The sequence below is a fragment of the Ornithodoros turicata genome, chromosome 2, assembly GCF_037126465.1.
Source record: "Ornithodoros turicata isolate Travis chromosome 2, ASM3712646v1, whole genome shotgun sequence".
Taxonomy (NCBI): Eukaryota; Metazoa; Arthropoda; class Arachnida; order Ixodida; family Argasidae; genus Ornithodoros; species Ornithodoros turicata.
In genome coordinates this window covers 97,667,115-97,681,501 of record NC_088202.1, presented here as the reverse complement: position 1 = coordinate 97,681,501, position 14,387 = coordinate 97,667,115, and the positions used below count along the sequence as shown (strand labels likewise).

Sequence of the window (14,387 nt, the reverse complement as noted above, 5' to 3'; positions counted from 1 at the left end):
CGAACGACATCTCTTTCTTGACATATGAATCATGTGCACCTTTTATGTTACCAGCGATTTTGAAAATGTAATGTGAAAATTCCACAGCTGTGCAAATGAGCTGGCAGATACAGCAGCCGAACACGGTTGAGAAAGAGCAGTGTGACTTTTTGCGATTGTTGTTTGTTTACGCATTTCAGAAGAGGCTGTTGGTTTCAATCTACTGGCAATCTAATCCGAAAGTGCCCAAGCCCAAATACACATAAGTGGTTTGCACTGCGCTTACTAACGCAGCTCTTCAATTTGCGAGGTCAACAACGGCAGCAGTAAAAAAGTAAACTGACAGCGGTATAGCTACTGCAACTTTGTTCATTCCAAAGATACATGATTCACAACATTTCACTAGTCTTTAATAATGTTGAATCTCAACTTGTCATTACTGCTTAACTACCGCTATAAGCGCATAAATGCATTTTTACTGCATACGCCGATTGCAAGTTGAACGTGGTTCATTTGAGGTAATTGAGGACTTGGGGGCTTGGGTAATTGAGGGTTAATTGAGGAATTGGGGACATTTGAGGTCTTTCGTTATTGTTTGTATGCACTTCTTAGAATGCATCGTGACACAGAAAGTACGCCAATAAACGTTTGCTAGTAAAGAAACGATAATATTCCTGAACATGTCTGGCCCCCGTCTTCTGTTAGCCGCTGATGACAACGTGCTTTAAAACGTATTATGTCTACCCTTGGCCTATCTCGTACGAGAGACACCAGTGTTTATCCTCACAGAGCAGATTGAAGAGGCCCGCTTTTCCTCCGTCCCTCCCTCTCTCTCTCTCTCTCTCGCCCTGTACGCTTGCACAGCCCACTCTACTGGGAAGGATAGAAGGATGTCCAAGCACTTCGTTAAATTGAGCCGCACTGTCCTCAGGGATTGATATTGGAGCAAGCCTCTAGGAAGGATGAACGGGTGAAATACCAAACGGGCCGGCAACACACAAGACTAGTGAAGCATGAAGCAAGCGGCAGAGTGGATGTAGAGCAAGATAGAGTACGCATGGGCAAGAGGTTTGGCCAAGATCGCGATTGGACCAGCTATCCCAGAAGAATGATTCACGACGCTGTCTGGCGATATCGTTGCTTCAGAGCTCACGTGCGGTGAGATTGGAGCGATGCGACCTCAGTATGTATGCCTGGCTATCGGTCTTCGTTTATTTTCGACTGTGCTCTTATGTGTAACTGCTGAGTGATTCGTTTTGTTTCGTGGTTGCCTGATATAAACATTTGTGCAGTTCGGAAGGGAAATGCCTCGCGTGATGGTTGAGAACGTGGATTGGATGTAGGGAAATGGAGAATGGTAAATGACGCAATGGTTGTGAGCACTTTAGAATATAGGTTCGTTACTCAAAAGAAATACATAAAAGAAACGAAACAGCGCTTCTGTATGTTATGTTCCTTGAAGTACGCCGCAGAAGACCCTAATACTTTTTGTGTTTAACACGTAATTTATGTGGTCTGACGCACTCACAGCGACGCCAGGTCCACCTGTGCACTGCGCGACAGCATACTTAGTGCTATGCATGAAGTCCTGTGTCGTTGCGATCACACATACGGGGAAGCACGAGTGGTGACCGCATATGGATGGGGCACAATGCAAGCGTCGCAATAAATGAACCAGACGAAGAATTTCTCCATATTCATATATTAGATAATATTTCAAAGTATAACCTATAATTTACATGTGTAACACCTGCAACTATTATTGGAGAACGTTTGCGTTTTGTATTGACAAATTCGCTACAAATATTGTGTAAACAAACTTCCCGAACAGAGACCTTATTATCGGGCGTGCAACTTGCACCGTTCAGTACCTCTCGCTGGAGGAACCCTGAGTCTGCGTTCCTGCGATCAATATCGGTCATAATATCAGCCTGAATGATTTGCAGATACATCTGATTCAAAGCTCGATTGCATTTTATGAAAAGCCACCTGGAGTGGTATTTGTGTCTACACCCCTCGATTTACGGACAGAGATGCTGCTATTTACACCACACCTTTTTACGCAGTACAAAACAATGTTAGCTATACTGTCTCACCAACGTACCAACTACCAAGCTACCTGTAACGCGCAGTCACCCTCAACACAGACTACCTCTCATTCTGTAGTTATGTTCTTGCGTGTGTCTCACATTCTGTTCCACCTTGTTAATGCGGTTGATTGCTGGCGACAATTTGAGAGAATATATTGATGGCGACCTTTGTTCCCCAGCATGACTTGGTGTGTTCATGGTAGCTATGGCATGGTGTAACTGGCAGCATCTCTGACAGGAAATCGGTTAGTGTGACTGCGAATCCCACAGCTGTTGCTTTGTCATCAACTGCTATTCTTTATCGTTAATTCTTCATCCAATGCAAGCAAACTTTGTCGACTAATAAAACCTAAAGAAGAGAACCAACGATGAAAGATGAAAGTCACTGAAAAGGTTAGCCAGCTGTAGGGATCGAACCCACATCATCTGGATTGCCGGTCCAGGGCTCTACCAATTGAGCTAAGCTAACACGCCTCTCCAGCGACTTTCGGGGTGCGTCATCTGAAGGGACGACAAACCAGCCACTCACTCTCACTCACCCTCCTTTCACTCTTACATTTTTGCTCACTCATACACACATTCATACGACGGTAATCGACGCAAGCGGCACCTGTTGAACAAGAGATAAACTGATGTTCTGAGGCTGGAACAACATAGAGGGGACAGATACACACAAAGCCTCAAATTGCCTAAGAAATCAACGATGAAAGATGAAAGTCACTGAAGTCACTGAAGTCACTGAAAGTCACAGCTGGCTAACCTTTTCAGTGACTTTCATCTTTCATCGTTGATTTCTTAGGCAATTTGAGGCTTTGTGTGTATCTGTCCCCTCTATGTTGTTCCAGCCTCAGAACATCAGTTTATCTCTTGCCCAAGAGAACCAAATCTTCATTTGCGATGATAACGTCTCGTACCTTCCGCCTCTTGATTTCGGTTACATGACGCAGTTCACTGTTTCCTACAACGGTATCTGCGACTTCATTAGTGAGTTTTAGTGTATCGTACGCTACCACCTTTGCGTACGTGAGGGATAGCGTTGGTGGTTCTGTGCACGCGCAAAACATAGAGAGCTTTGCGCATTGCGCAGAACCACCACGCTATCCCTTATACTACGCAAAGGCTATAGTGTACGATGCACTAAAACTCTCTATTGACTCACTTGAGCTCTCCGCTTCATCTGGTTTTGATGGTCTTAATTTAAAAATACTGAAGTGCACTAAATACACACCTAGTCATTTCCTGGCCGACATCTTTATCCATTCTCTTTCAAGTGGTGGTGTGCCTAGGGACTCGAGAATTGGGAAAGCTATTCCTTTATGCAAAGCTGCTTCCAAACTTAGTGCGCTCAACTACCGACCCATAAGACTCATCAATAAGCCATGTAACCTATTAGAACACGTAATCGACCAGCGCTGTATGTTAGATGCTGTAGATGTATGCTGTATGTTAGATGCCTGTTAGCGGAGTGTCATTGGCAACTATAGTGCTGTAATGTAGATAGTGTACATATCTATTGTTCTATGCCGCATCTTGTATATATCATTGACACATTAAAATCAGTTTGATTGAAAAAAAAAGAAAAACAGCGGCATGGCCGAGTGTGCTAAGGCGTCCGTTCGTTGGCGGTAGCCAAGGTCGTGCTGAACACTGGGAGGTGGTGGGTTCGAATCCTACCGCCGGCTGTGCTGTCTGAGGTTTTCCCTGGGTTTTCCGAAGACTTTCCAGACGAATGTCGGCACAGTTCCCCCTGAAGTCGGCCCAGGACGCATACTAACCCCCCTGTCCCCCACTCCTTCCTGCTGTCCTCACTCCATCTGTCCACATCTGTACGCTGCTCATAGCCACAGTTGCTTCGCGGCGCTAACACGCAAAAAAGAACACGTAATCTTTTCTAACCTAATGAATTTCTTGGACCTAACTCTTTTTCCCTTCCCAGCATGACCTTCGTCGTGGCTATCAGGGTGTCGAACCGAAGCGTTTTTCGTTCCGGTTACATCATAAACGATCCGGTACCGGTACTGCTGCGGAGCAAAAAAATAACGGTTCATACCGGTTTTTAACCGGTTCCGCTTCTGCTGGGAATATTCATCCCCACAAAAAAAAAATCAATGTTACAAAATGGAAACCCGTTTATTCCGCATACATGGTATTTAATATTAATAGACAGCTACGGTCTGCTCAAATGAGCTTTCTCCTTTCTTGAAACACATGCTACAAACGGACTTGTTTGTCCTGATGTCATACGTAAAGTAATTTCTTGCTGGATTGGAGCGATCGCGTCCCATCCGAATGTCTGTTGCTACTGTCTAGCCAGCAAGCACCACCGCACGAGTAAAGACGCAAATCGAGGAACACCTTCACTCACAAACGCGCTCGACGGCTCCGTTTTATTTTCTTCGTGTCCTGTCCACAAAAGAGTTGCCACTTCGCACGGGCTTGCCCTCGCGTATACGTATACGCGCTCAAACAAGGGACGCGTTGCGCGACATTACCGATAAACAAGCCGTTATGCAGCCCCCGTCGGTCGCTGTTTAGTTGAGGAGAGTTTGCGGGGATCAAATTAAAACGAACACTACGGCACGTTGCTAGAGAGTCACATGTACCTCTAAGTCTGTGTACGTGCGCGAACGATAAACCATTACAAAGGGAGCGTAAGGGTCATAGTATACCGACATACATTCCACCGTAACCGTAACCCTCGTATAGAATCCATGCATGACATGACTTCAGAGCACACGACGTCTGTTTCATTCGCCTATCCGTAGTCGAAACCGGCGAAGTTTTTTCTTGGACCGAAAACCGTTAAATGTATTTTTCGGTTTCCCTCCTAAGCGAAAAAAACGTATACGGTTTCGATTCCGTTCCGGTTCGCGCCAAAATAGCGTTTTTTTTTTTCGGTTTTCGGTTCCGGTTTTCGGTTCGCTCCGACTCCCTGGTGGCTATACTTGTAGTACCTCTCCACTTGCATCATTCACCCATCATGTTTCTTGTATCATGTTTTCGGGAACGTTGGCGTGGCACTTCTGCGTTGCAATTCTACGTGTCGCAATGCGTGTGCAACTTCAACGGCGTACTTCTACCATTATTCAAACCTAAGTCAGTTTATTTCGACAGAAGATCATTAGTATCTTCAAAAAATGCATATTGATATTATTATTTTTTTTGTGGCTTGAGGCCACTGGGTCACGTGCCCTTCCTCAACTGCTTGGGCTTCCGGCCACCCCAGCGCATCAGCTCCGAGTTCATCATGCATTCATCCCCTTCTTAGCAGCAACAGGGCTCCTGCGTGAACTCTGAACATTCATCATCATTCACCATCTTCTCCCCCTCAAGCAATGGGATAGGGTGCCGCCTCAGCAGCCAAACATCCCACTACATGATTATAACTCATGTGTTGTTGTTGTTGTTGTGGCGTCAGTAAAAATAAAATAAAAGTCTCGGTGGTGGTGATGGTGAAAGGGCTCGCCGTTGCCGGCCTCACAGATGTGGGCAACGTCACGACTGACGCCCTGGGGAATGTGCATCCTGGGCAAGCGTCTGAGGAAAACCCAGAAAAAAACCCAGACAGCACATCGGGTTCGAATCCCGGTGCCGGCTGTGCTGTTCCGGGTTTTACCTGGGTTTCCCTCAGACGCTTTCAGACATATGTCGGCACAGTTCTCTTAGAAATAAAACTCTCAGCTACCCCTGCAGGATTTGAACCCATAAGAGGCAGTATGGCACGAATGACATTTCTTCACGCCCTCGGGAGTGGTGTGGCAATACTCCTCTCGTTGATTGGCATGACTCCTGAGCGTTTCGGTATTTGACCGACTCGGAGCAACTCGAGTTGGTCGAGGTCGGTGAAGTCAGCCGACTCGAACCAATTCCAAAGTTGGTCATAGTTAGTGGAGAAAGTTGGCGCATGTGAACGCAGCCTGAGGGTTCTTTTGACGTGCGCCGAAATCGTAGCACTTGGTCGTGTGTTACGTATGTCTCTCTGCATTCTGAGCGATGTAAAGACAAAAAAAGATGAGAAAAGCGTTCTTCTCTCTTCAATGGCAATGGTATACAGAGCCGCAGTCCTCTTCGTTGCATCTCCTTGCAATCAGCGAGTGTTCGTTCTTGGGCTTCGTTCACATATCACGACCCACAAAGCCCAGACGGAGACTGCTGACATTCCTCAATACCTTCTTTTTGTCAGGGGGTCTTTTTGCTGTGCAGTATATGCCACCTTTAGCCTTTCAATACTGGAGCCTGTCACATGTGTATGGTATGGCAAATAGAGACGTGTTTTCTGTGCCCGTTGTTCGTCTTCCTTCCTTCGGGACAGGAAGAGACAAACAGGCTGTCAAAGCGAAAATGACAGATGAAATCAACTTCACTTCTTCTTGTGTTGAGCCCTCTCGCGTTTTCGATAGCTTTTTATTTTATTTATTTATTTCTTTATTTGTTTTTTTTTTTGCTGCTTCATTGACTATTTTGCTGTATTCTTCAAATATTAGTTCGGCTGTGACCGCCTCTCACAAAAAGGTAAGAGAAGTCAGAGGAAGAGGACTGCGAGTGTTTGTTGTGTCTGTCTGAATTCGCAAGGCCCAGACAGTGAGAAGGAAGAAAAACTCGTTCAGTATTTGAGTTCTTGAAAGTTGAAGCCTCAGGCGATTTGGATTCTTGGATTTTTATAAAACACCCTGCTCGTTATCACCAAAATAAAGGTGTTGTCTTTAGGGTCTTCCGGGGATTTCGGGCTTGCAGGTTTTGTGATCGCCAGCGCAAAGCAGGATGCATATGTACTGTTTGTTTTTGTTATTCGTCAAAAACCGTACAAACGCACGTTACAAGAAATTACAAGTAAGTTACAAAAGCTAGCACTTTCCCTCGCAGCATGTGAAGCCCCTTCTCATCGGGTCGTGCTGCAGTTCAACACAAGTTGGTAAAGATTATTATTAGTATTATTTTCTTTTCCTAGTCTACTTGTGCCTGCTGAGAGTACGGCAGAGATCGCCGTAGCTTATGCTGTGATTTACGGGCCTACAATGCTGCAAGCTTACCTTATCAGGATGCAGCTGCGACGAACTAAGCAGGAAACCCAAAGAACATGGAAATGTGTCGTCCCGTCACGATTGCCAACCGTGCTGTATCTCGGCGAACTCAGTGGACAGGATAAGCTCACGATTTCCTGGCGGCGACATCTGGTAGTATGAATATTGCGTGGGAGACGTAACTGGTACCTATCTTGGCTTTACATTGTGGGCAAGCTCACATCCCTAACGTTACATCGCGACCTGTTTTCGAAAGGAAGGAGTGTGCGAACAGTCACACGTGGCATGCGGGTTATTATTCCTCCTACTTTGCGCGAAATGGTACGTCAGAATGGGCTGCATGAATAGCACCAAGGGGGCAAACGCAGTCTTGTTGCAAGACATTGGTCATTCGTGACGCTAACAAAAACTGTGCGATTGCCAAGTGCACCATTTAGTTTCTAACAGCCCCTGCTGCCGAAAAAAAAAAAAAACGAAGCAGAAATCGCTGTGCAGATCGTCAGTGAAATGCGACAGCATTTATGAGATCACCGCGGGCGTTCTCCGACGATGGACAGTTGAGACATGTGGAGACTGAAGTAGCTGACGTACTTGGCAACCACCAGCTTATCTATGCCCCTGACGAAGACACAATCGCTAGCACTTGCCGTACGCACTGTGGGAATTTTGTCGTCACTGGCTATAGATGCGAATTGAAGACTTCCTTCATAAAGTCCGCGAACCAGTCGTTCCGAGGTCCAGTCTTATTGAAGTCTCCCATGACAATCATGGGAGTTGTGTTCCCTCAAGTTTTCTACGAAGGTGTTGCTTGCAGAGTAGTCGAAGAGTTTGGCTAGAAGGAACATATTGCTCTTGTCTTTAGATGATCCCGGTGTAATGTATACCATCGCGGTTTGGCTGGGGCATTCTTGTAGTCCACTTCTACTAAGTATACGACACCAACTTCGTCTGCAACGGCTAGGGCATGTTCTACCTTGTCAACTTTGAGAGTGACTGTCTTTATCGCTAAGATAGTTTTGTCATTTCTCGTGTTTGATGGCTGCAGCGGCACTTCGTTTGTCTTCTCTATTGGCATGGAAAACGCATCGGGTGTCTTTCATATCCCGCTGCACCATATTTTCGTAAATCTCGAGAGTAGTACCTAGCTTGTCGTTGTCTAGTCTGTGCGGGACTTTGACTGTGTCTCTGTGGACTGGACTGTGTCTCGTCTTTGAGGGACCTATCCGCAGCTCACTTCTTGTGGTAGAATTTGAAGTTTCCGTCGGCGCTGGTTAGGTACAGCACCTCGATAGTTGTGGCTGCGGGAAGGGCGACATAGACGATGCGCAAAGGGTGCTTCTTGACGTAGTCGTAAACCAATTCCACTTAGGTGGTCCCTTCAGATTTGTTTGAAATTTGTTGACTTTGTTCGTCGTCTTAGCTTGTCGCATTTTACACAAATGTGTCACCCTCGCACGCAGTTGTCACCGCACCTCTGCACGTGTACGCTTGAACTGGAGAAGTTCCTCCTCCGACAAATGCTTGCGCCGGCGTGGGGCGGTTTAGATCACGCTGTGACATGTGAAGGCGCGCCCTCTCTAACGGCGGCTTTGTAGCCGCGCTTGAACACGTGATCTCCAAGCAGCAGCCAATGAGTGCAGGGCCTACGGTGCTACATACCCCGACTTACAGAAAACTCGGAGGGTTCGCCCATAAATCTTATCGCATTTAAGAAAATAATAATATAATCGCGTAATTTTGAAAATTTTACAGATTCGAGCTTCAACGTTACTTTGCGACATAGTGTCCTTCTTTCTTCACCATGCCGTGTCATCTTTACGCAGTTAAGTGCACCCTTCGCACATCACCTAATCATAACTTGGGAATTCATGACCCATGCATAAAACCTAGCTGTCAAAATTGTTTCATCATACGGCAATGGTGTACGTGGAAGCACGCATCTCTTTCAACTGTCATCTGCAGCGTAACTTTTACTGCAAGTGCCGGGATTCGAACACAGGAGGTGTCCCAAACCCCGGCACCGCCTGCGTTCTCTAGGTGTTTGCCTTAGGCGTTCCTTAGACTGTCGAAGGCAAACGTCGGCACGATTTCCCATGAAGTCTGCCCAGAAAGCACATAGAGCAACATTCCGCAACATGAAGTGTAAATACCGCGGGAACTTTCAGCACCATATCTCAAAGGTGATGGCGAAGCTCAAAACAGATCGTTCTCGCATCTTATCTGCAACACCAAACGTCTTGCGCAGTATCGTGAAGTATGCGCAGTATATGTTACCGGCAAAGTATGAATTCCATGCATTCTGTCGACTACCCAGCTATTTTTACAAAGTATGAAATTTGGCTTCCCGGTAAATGTTGATGATGTTGACGTTGGCAAACAAATAATAGGCAGAGCCCGGTAAACGTCTTTCACTCTCCCTAGGCATTCTACAGAATTCCGAGGCATTCTGTGCGTTGCCAATGCCACTTCGGGCAAAGTACGAAAAATGCTTCTTCCAGGCAGTAAACCCTTGCTTGCTGGTGAATGAAAACGCTAATTTATATGTTATTTGTCGTGAGTTTTTTTTATATAAACATACGACCAGAGTGGGTCCACATGAACTGTTCATCCGTCGCGACTGACATGGTTAGTTTTTGTCTCTATTTCTTGTAAAAACATATCACCAGAGCGGGTCCACCTAGAGTGGTCTCTGGTGACTGGCTTGGTTAGTTCTGGTCTGTATTTTTTGCACAAACACACGACCAGACTGGGTCGAAGTAGACTATTCATCCGTCGTAACTAACTTGTGCGACGATTGTGCAGTCTGTGTCGTGCGTGTTTTCCCCCTATTTCGTATTTTGCATCGTATCGTGTTTTGTGGACCCTAACCAACATGCTCTCACCAGCACTCTTCTGAAACTTCGTTAGTTTTGGTCTATATTTTCTTTTTGCGTAAACACACGACACGGTGGCGCCACGACGAAAAGAAACATATTTGTACTTCGCCTGCTACGGCGTACGCATCCTATAGAATGCCTAGACAATGTATGAGGTGCCCTTCATTTCGTACGTTGCCGGCCGGTTTCGGACATTTTATAAAATGCCTAGGTATTCTATAGCTTTTTAGGGAAAAAATCTTCCCGGGAACAACACCGCAAAGGATGCTTCCACGACGACCGCGCACAAAAAGACACGGCCCATCCGGCGGCGGACCGCGTTTTCGAGGGGCCCTTCTCCTATATAAGAAGGGCCGGCTCCAATTTAGCTCCCTCCACCGCGTATGCAGATTTGAAGGGATTCTATAGAATGCCGTATTTAACACTTTGCCGGTAATATATATATTCAGACCGTCCTCGGTAGCTCAGTCGGTAACGTGTTGGCTTGCTGAGCTCAAGATCGCGGGTTCGATCCCGGCCAAGGACGGCAGCAATGTGGGGGGCGTAAACATTGCTTCCAGCACCGTGTGTCGGAGATTTGCGACGCACGTCAAAAGAACCCCCAGGTGGTCGAAATTATCCGCAGTCCTACTCTGTAGCACGTGCAACATGTCGCCACACTGCGCCAACAAACCTTACGATCACGGTACTATTATTATTTTTATTTTTATTTATATATGCTCAACTTGGGGGGGGGGGGGTATGTACATGCATGTGATCTACCAACTGTGCTTACGACACGTGCATTAGTCGGTGGCCGAAGTAAGGCTTTGCTGCATGGTGAATTTGTGCCTCCAGGAGTAGCGGCCAGACATAAGAATGGCCGCCCACGGCTATCTTTGCCTTTGGAAAGCGCCGAAGCATTTCCGACGCACGGCGGAGCCACTTCGAATAATTAAATTAACGAGATTAGCGAACCTGCGCGGAGGAAAGTGAGACACGAGGAAGGCACTCAGCAGGGCCATGAAAAGCACTCACTTCGTGGGCATGTTTTCCCTGTACCTCTAGAAAGTATCGTGAACGTATTGGTTGGCACGGTAAAAGTGTTACCTGATAGATCAGAGGCAAAAGTACAACACATGTCACCGTTAGTTATCATTACATTAATACGATAGCTGAAACACGGAGTAACCCTTATCGCAATATGGGGTATACGCGCTACAGGGTGCGGCAACAACACGATCGAAATTTCGATAGAGGAAATTAAATGCGGAGCTTTGAGTTCAAATGCTACGCACAAAAAATTAAAAAAGCAGAAAGAGAGACAGAGAGAGAGGAAAAAAGAAAAGAATGCGTGAGTTTCTCCAGGGATCAATCAAGTGCAGCCTTGCAGCATGCGTGCATATCTAGTCTAGAAGACGATTTCCAAACTCGAGTAGGGAACCTCCTGCACTAACTACACCGATAATTCTTATCAATTCGACAGCCTGAGCGCTCAGTGCTCATTCAACAAAAAATTAAAAGGATTATCAAATGGCCACGAAGTTTTACAGAAGTTCAAAAAAAGACGCGGAAACAGATTTTAGGGAAGTTACAAACACTAGTTTATTACATAGGGAGACGTTAAAAAGTAAAATGGGCAAGGGGTCGACGTTTCGACAGTGGCACTGTCTTCGTCAGGACAAAACGAAGTCCTGACGAAGTTTGTCCTGACGAAGACAGTGCCAGTGCCGAACAGATCGCGCGCCTAGGCTTCACAAGCCGCGTCCTGCGGCCGGATATGAGCATGTCCTCTTTTTTGCCAGCCCTTTTGTTAATCAACTGTGTAGTTTTTAGTGTTATCAGTGCATTGGTAAGTATTGTTAGTAGGTGTTTCTCAGAGTCTTTCATTCGCGGCGTTTTAAAGTGGTAGTCATAAGAAACGACAGCGATGCTTTCACACTCACAAGGAACATTATGAGCAAACCATACTATCCCTTCAAATGCGCGTTTCTTATGATTAATAGCTACGCAGATCACGTTGTGAGCGGGTGGCTTTTGCTGCATTGTAGCGTCCAAGAACGCGCTCGTACATCTACGTAACCTTTAATACATGGCCTTGAAATCGGCTTAGGAGGACTCATCCGCGGCTCAGCTGATTAGTTTATGATAGTCTTTCTCACATGTGATGCATGCCGGGTAACCAAAAAGGTTGTTATTGCTCCAAGTTTCTTGCTGGAGTCGTTTTGTTGAACAATGGCCGACGTAGGAACGTCAACAAATGCGCTCGTGCACAATGAAGGACTGCGGTATGAAAGTGCGTGGCACGCACGGAAACTCCAGTCGGAGCAGAGTTCAAGACCTACCTTTTCGCCGTACAGAGGAAATTGTAGTGGTCACTTCTAATGAGATACCTTACCAATGGTCGCCTTTGCTTTTTAACATTTGAAAAGAAAATATGAAATAATAATGAAACCGTTGTGCATTCGTTTATGTAGGTATCTTTTTGCTCCTACTTCAAACTGTTACAATCGCGAAAATAAAATATGTAGACTGTCTGAATTGCAAATAAACTGTTTTTATCATTCCAGCCTGCTTGGGTGATCAGCAGCAGCCAGCTGTTCAGTGTGGATTGATTAGCAAGCACCACATGAACGTCTCGGGCTAGTACGCCGTAGTAGCATAGATGTGAGTTAGCTGAATGTAATGTCTGTTCTGGTCCTCCATAACGGATAGGAAAACTTCACCACACCGAAAAACGTTATCCGAACCAAGCCTCGCGACCCTCCCGTGCCCCGTTCAGCGTAACTATGTGTAGAGTGGATGGGATATAAAAATTATTTTCTCGCCCTTATCAAAAAGTACCTTCTCAATTTTTTTATATGCTTTAGTATAGATATTGATTTGTCATCTCCATCTATTTGGATTGTTCTCGGCCGAGCGCTTCATTTTCAAAAATGGCGTTGAAAACGGCCAACTTTACCAAAAATACGGCATTTGGGATTAAATGGGGCAAAAAGTATCGTGTGGTCGGCCTCGAAAACATGTGATTTTGAAGTATGGAAGGTGCAGAACACGCTGAATTTATTTGTCCCTTCCAGCTTGTGCGAAAAGTGCCCTTAGCAAGGCGCAAAGTTGTAAGAAATAGCGGCAAAAAGGAGCCCTGTTTCGCTGGCCGAAAATGAAACACGTGGAAGAACTTGATATTGGCAGAATGTTAGGGCTGGGAATGTTAAAGCAGGGAACCCTGCTCAGTAGGTAACTTTTTTCGTAGCATGGTTTCCGCGATTCGGACGAACTTTGACCCCGCCTAAATCGACAACGGTTCAACATTGTCCAGTAAAACTCGGGAAAATATCTTTATTTTCAATAAGGAGTCCATGATAATTTTCGGAAGCAAAACTGAGGGGGGTCGAGCACGACCTTTGGGTGATTTGGCCTGGAATGACCCAGCTGTAAACTGTGCACGCTTTTTAACTAGGACTTGACAAAAACGCTTGCTAACACGTTATAACGATTACAATTAACACATAATTACATCATCTCCTTTTGTCATCACCAAAGGGAATACGATACGGGGGATGGTACAAACTAAACTTCCAATGTACTTTATGAGTGCTTAAAGTACTTTGCCTTGTACTTTGCAATTTACTTCAAGTACATTTCACGCACGATACATTGTACGGTACTTAAAGTACGAATGATGCCAGATACTTTAGTTTAACTACAATGCTGAGGTACTTTGCCCATCTCTGGTTCCAATTACCTTTCACGTTCCTTTATAACGTGGTAGTGAGGATCACATTCCAACCCTTTTGACCTGTAGGTATGAATCGTGCATGCATTAAATACTGCCTAGTTTTAATCAGGAGCGAATACATTGACTATATCACTTGACTTCCGGGCGGAGACCACGTCGGCAAACACTACGTTATTTCCGGAAGTGTGCCCCTAACATCCACGAACGAACCGAACCTTGCTGGCGACTGGAAGCATTACTCACTTAGGGAACAGAATGTTGTGTTGGAAAATCTAAGCTCATACAAAAAAGAAAAAGAAGATGAATAAACTTTCCATCCCGTAGATATCTAAATTTTATCCGTGCAGGCGGCTACATGACCATTGTCGTACAGCGTGAAAAATTTACATATTAAAAAATATCTGAAGGGTACTCTTCTTCCGGCCCAACAAATGTTTCTCAGCTTAGCTTCTCTTTTCTCAGCTTCTTCAGCTGAAACAAAACGAGAAAGTCTGCAATTTTGGCAAGGTTTCACACGTTCCCCTTGGACACATTACGCTGCGCAAGAGATAAAGGCGGTTCATTTTCCTGATAACTTCATAACCGCTTTAGGTCTTCAATGATAATTGAAGCCAATGGCCATTGTATATGCGTGTAGTGCTATCAAGCGCGTAACGTGTCAACTTCTCAAAAAGCGCTGGATCCAATGGTCTCCGACAGGTTG

The 14,387-nt window shown here is 45.5% G+C and overlaps 1 protein-coding gene and 1 non-coding gene across 2 annotated transcripts in view; one reads left to right on the top strand and one right to left on the bottom strand.

Annotated features, from left to right (window-relative positions):
- Nucleotides 1-14,387, top strand: part of LOC135385819 (neural cell adhesion molecule 2-like) — a 598,454-nt gene that overhangs the window by 326,035 nt on the left and 258,032 nt on the right. The window lies entirely within an intron of this gene.
- On the bottom strand, nt 2,466-2,538 carry Trnaa-ggc (transfer RNA alanine (anticodon GGC)). The gene has a single exon. It is a non-coding gene; the product is annotated as a tRNA-Ala (tRNA).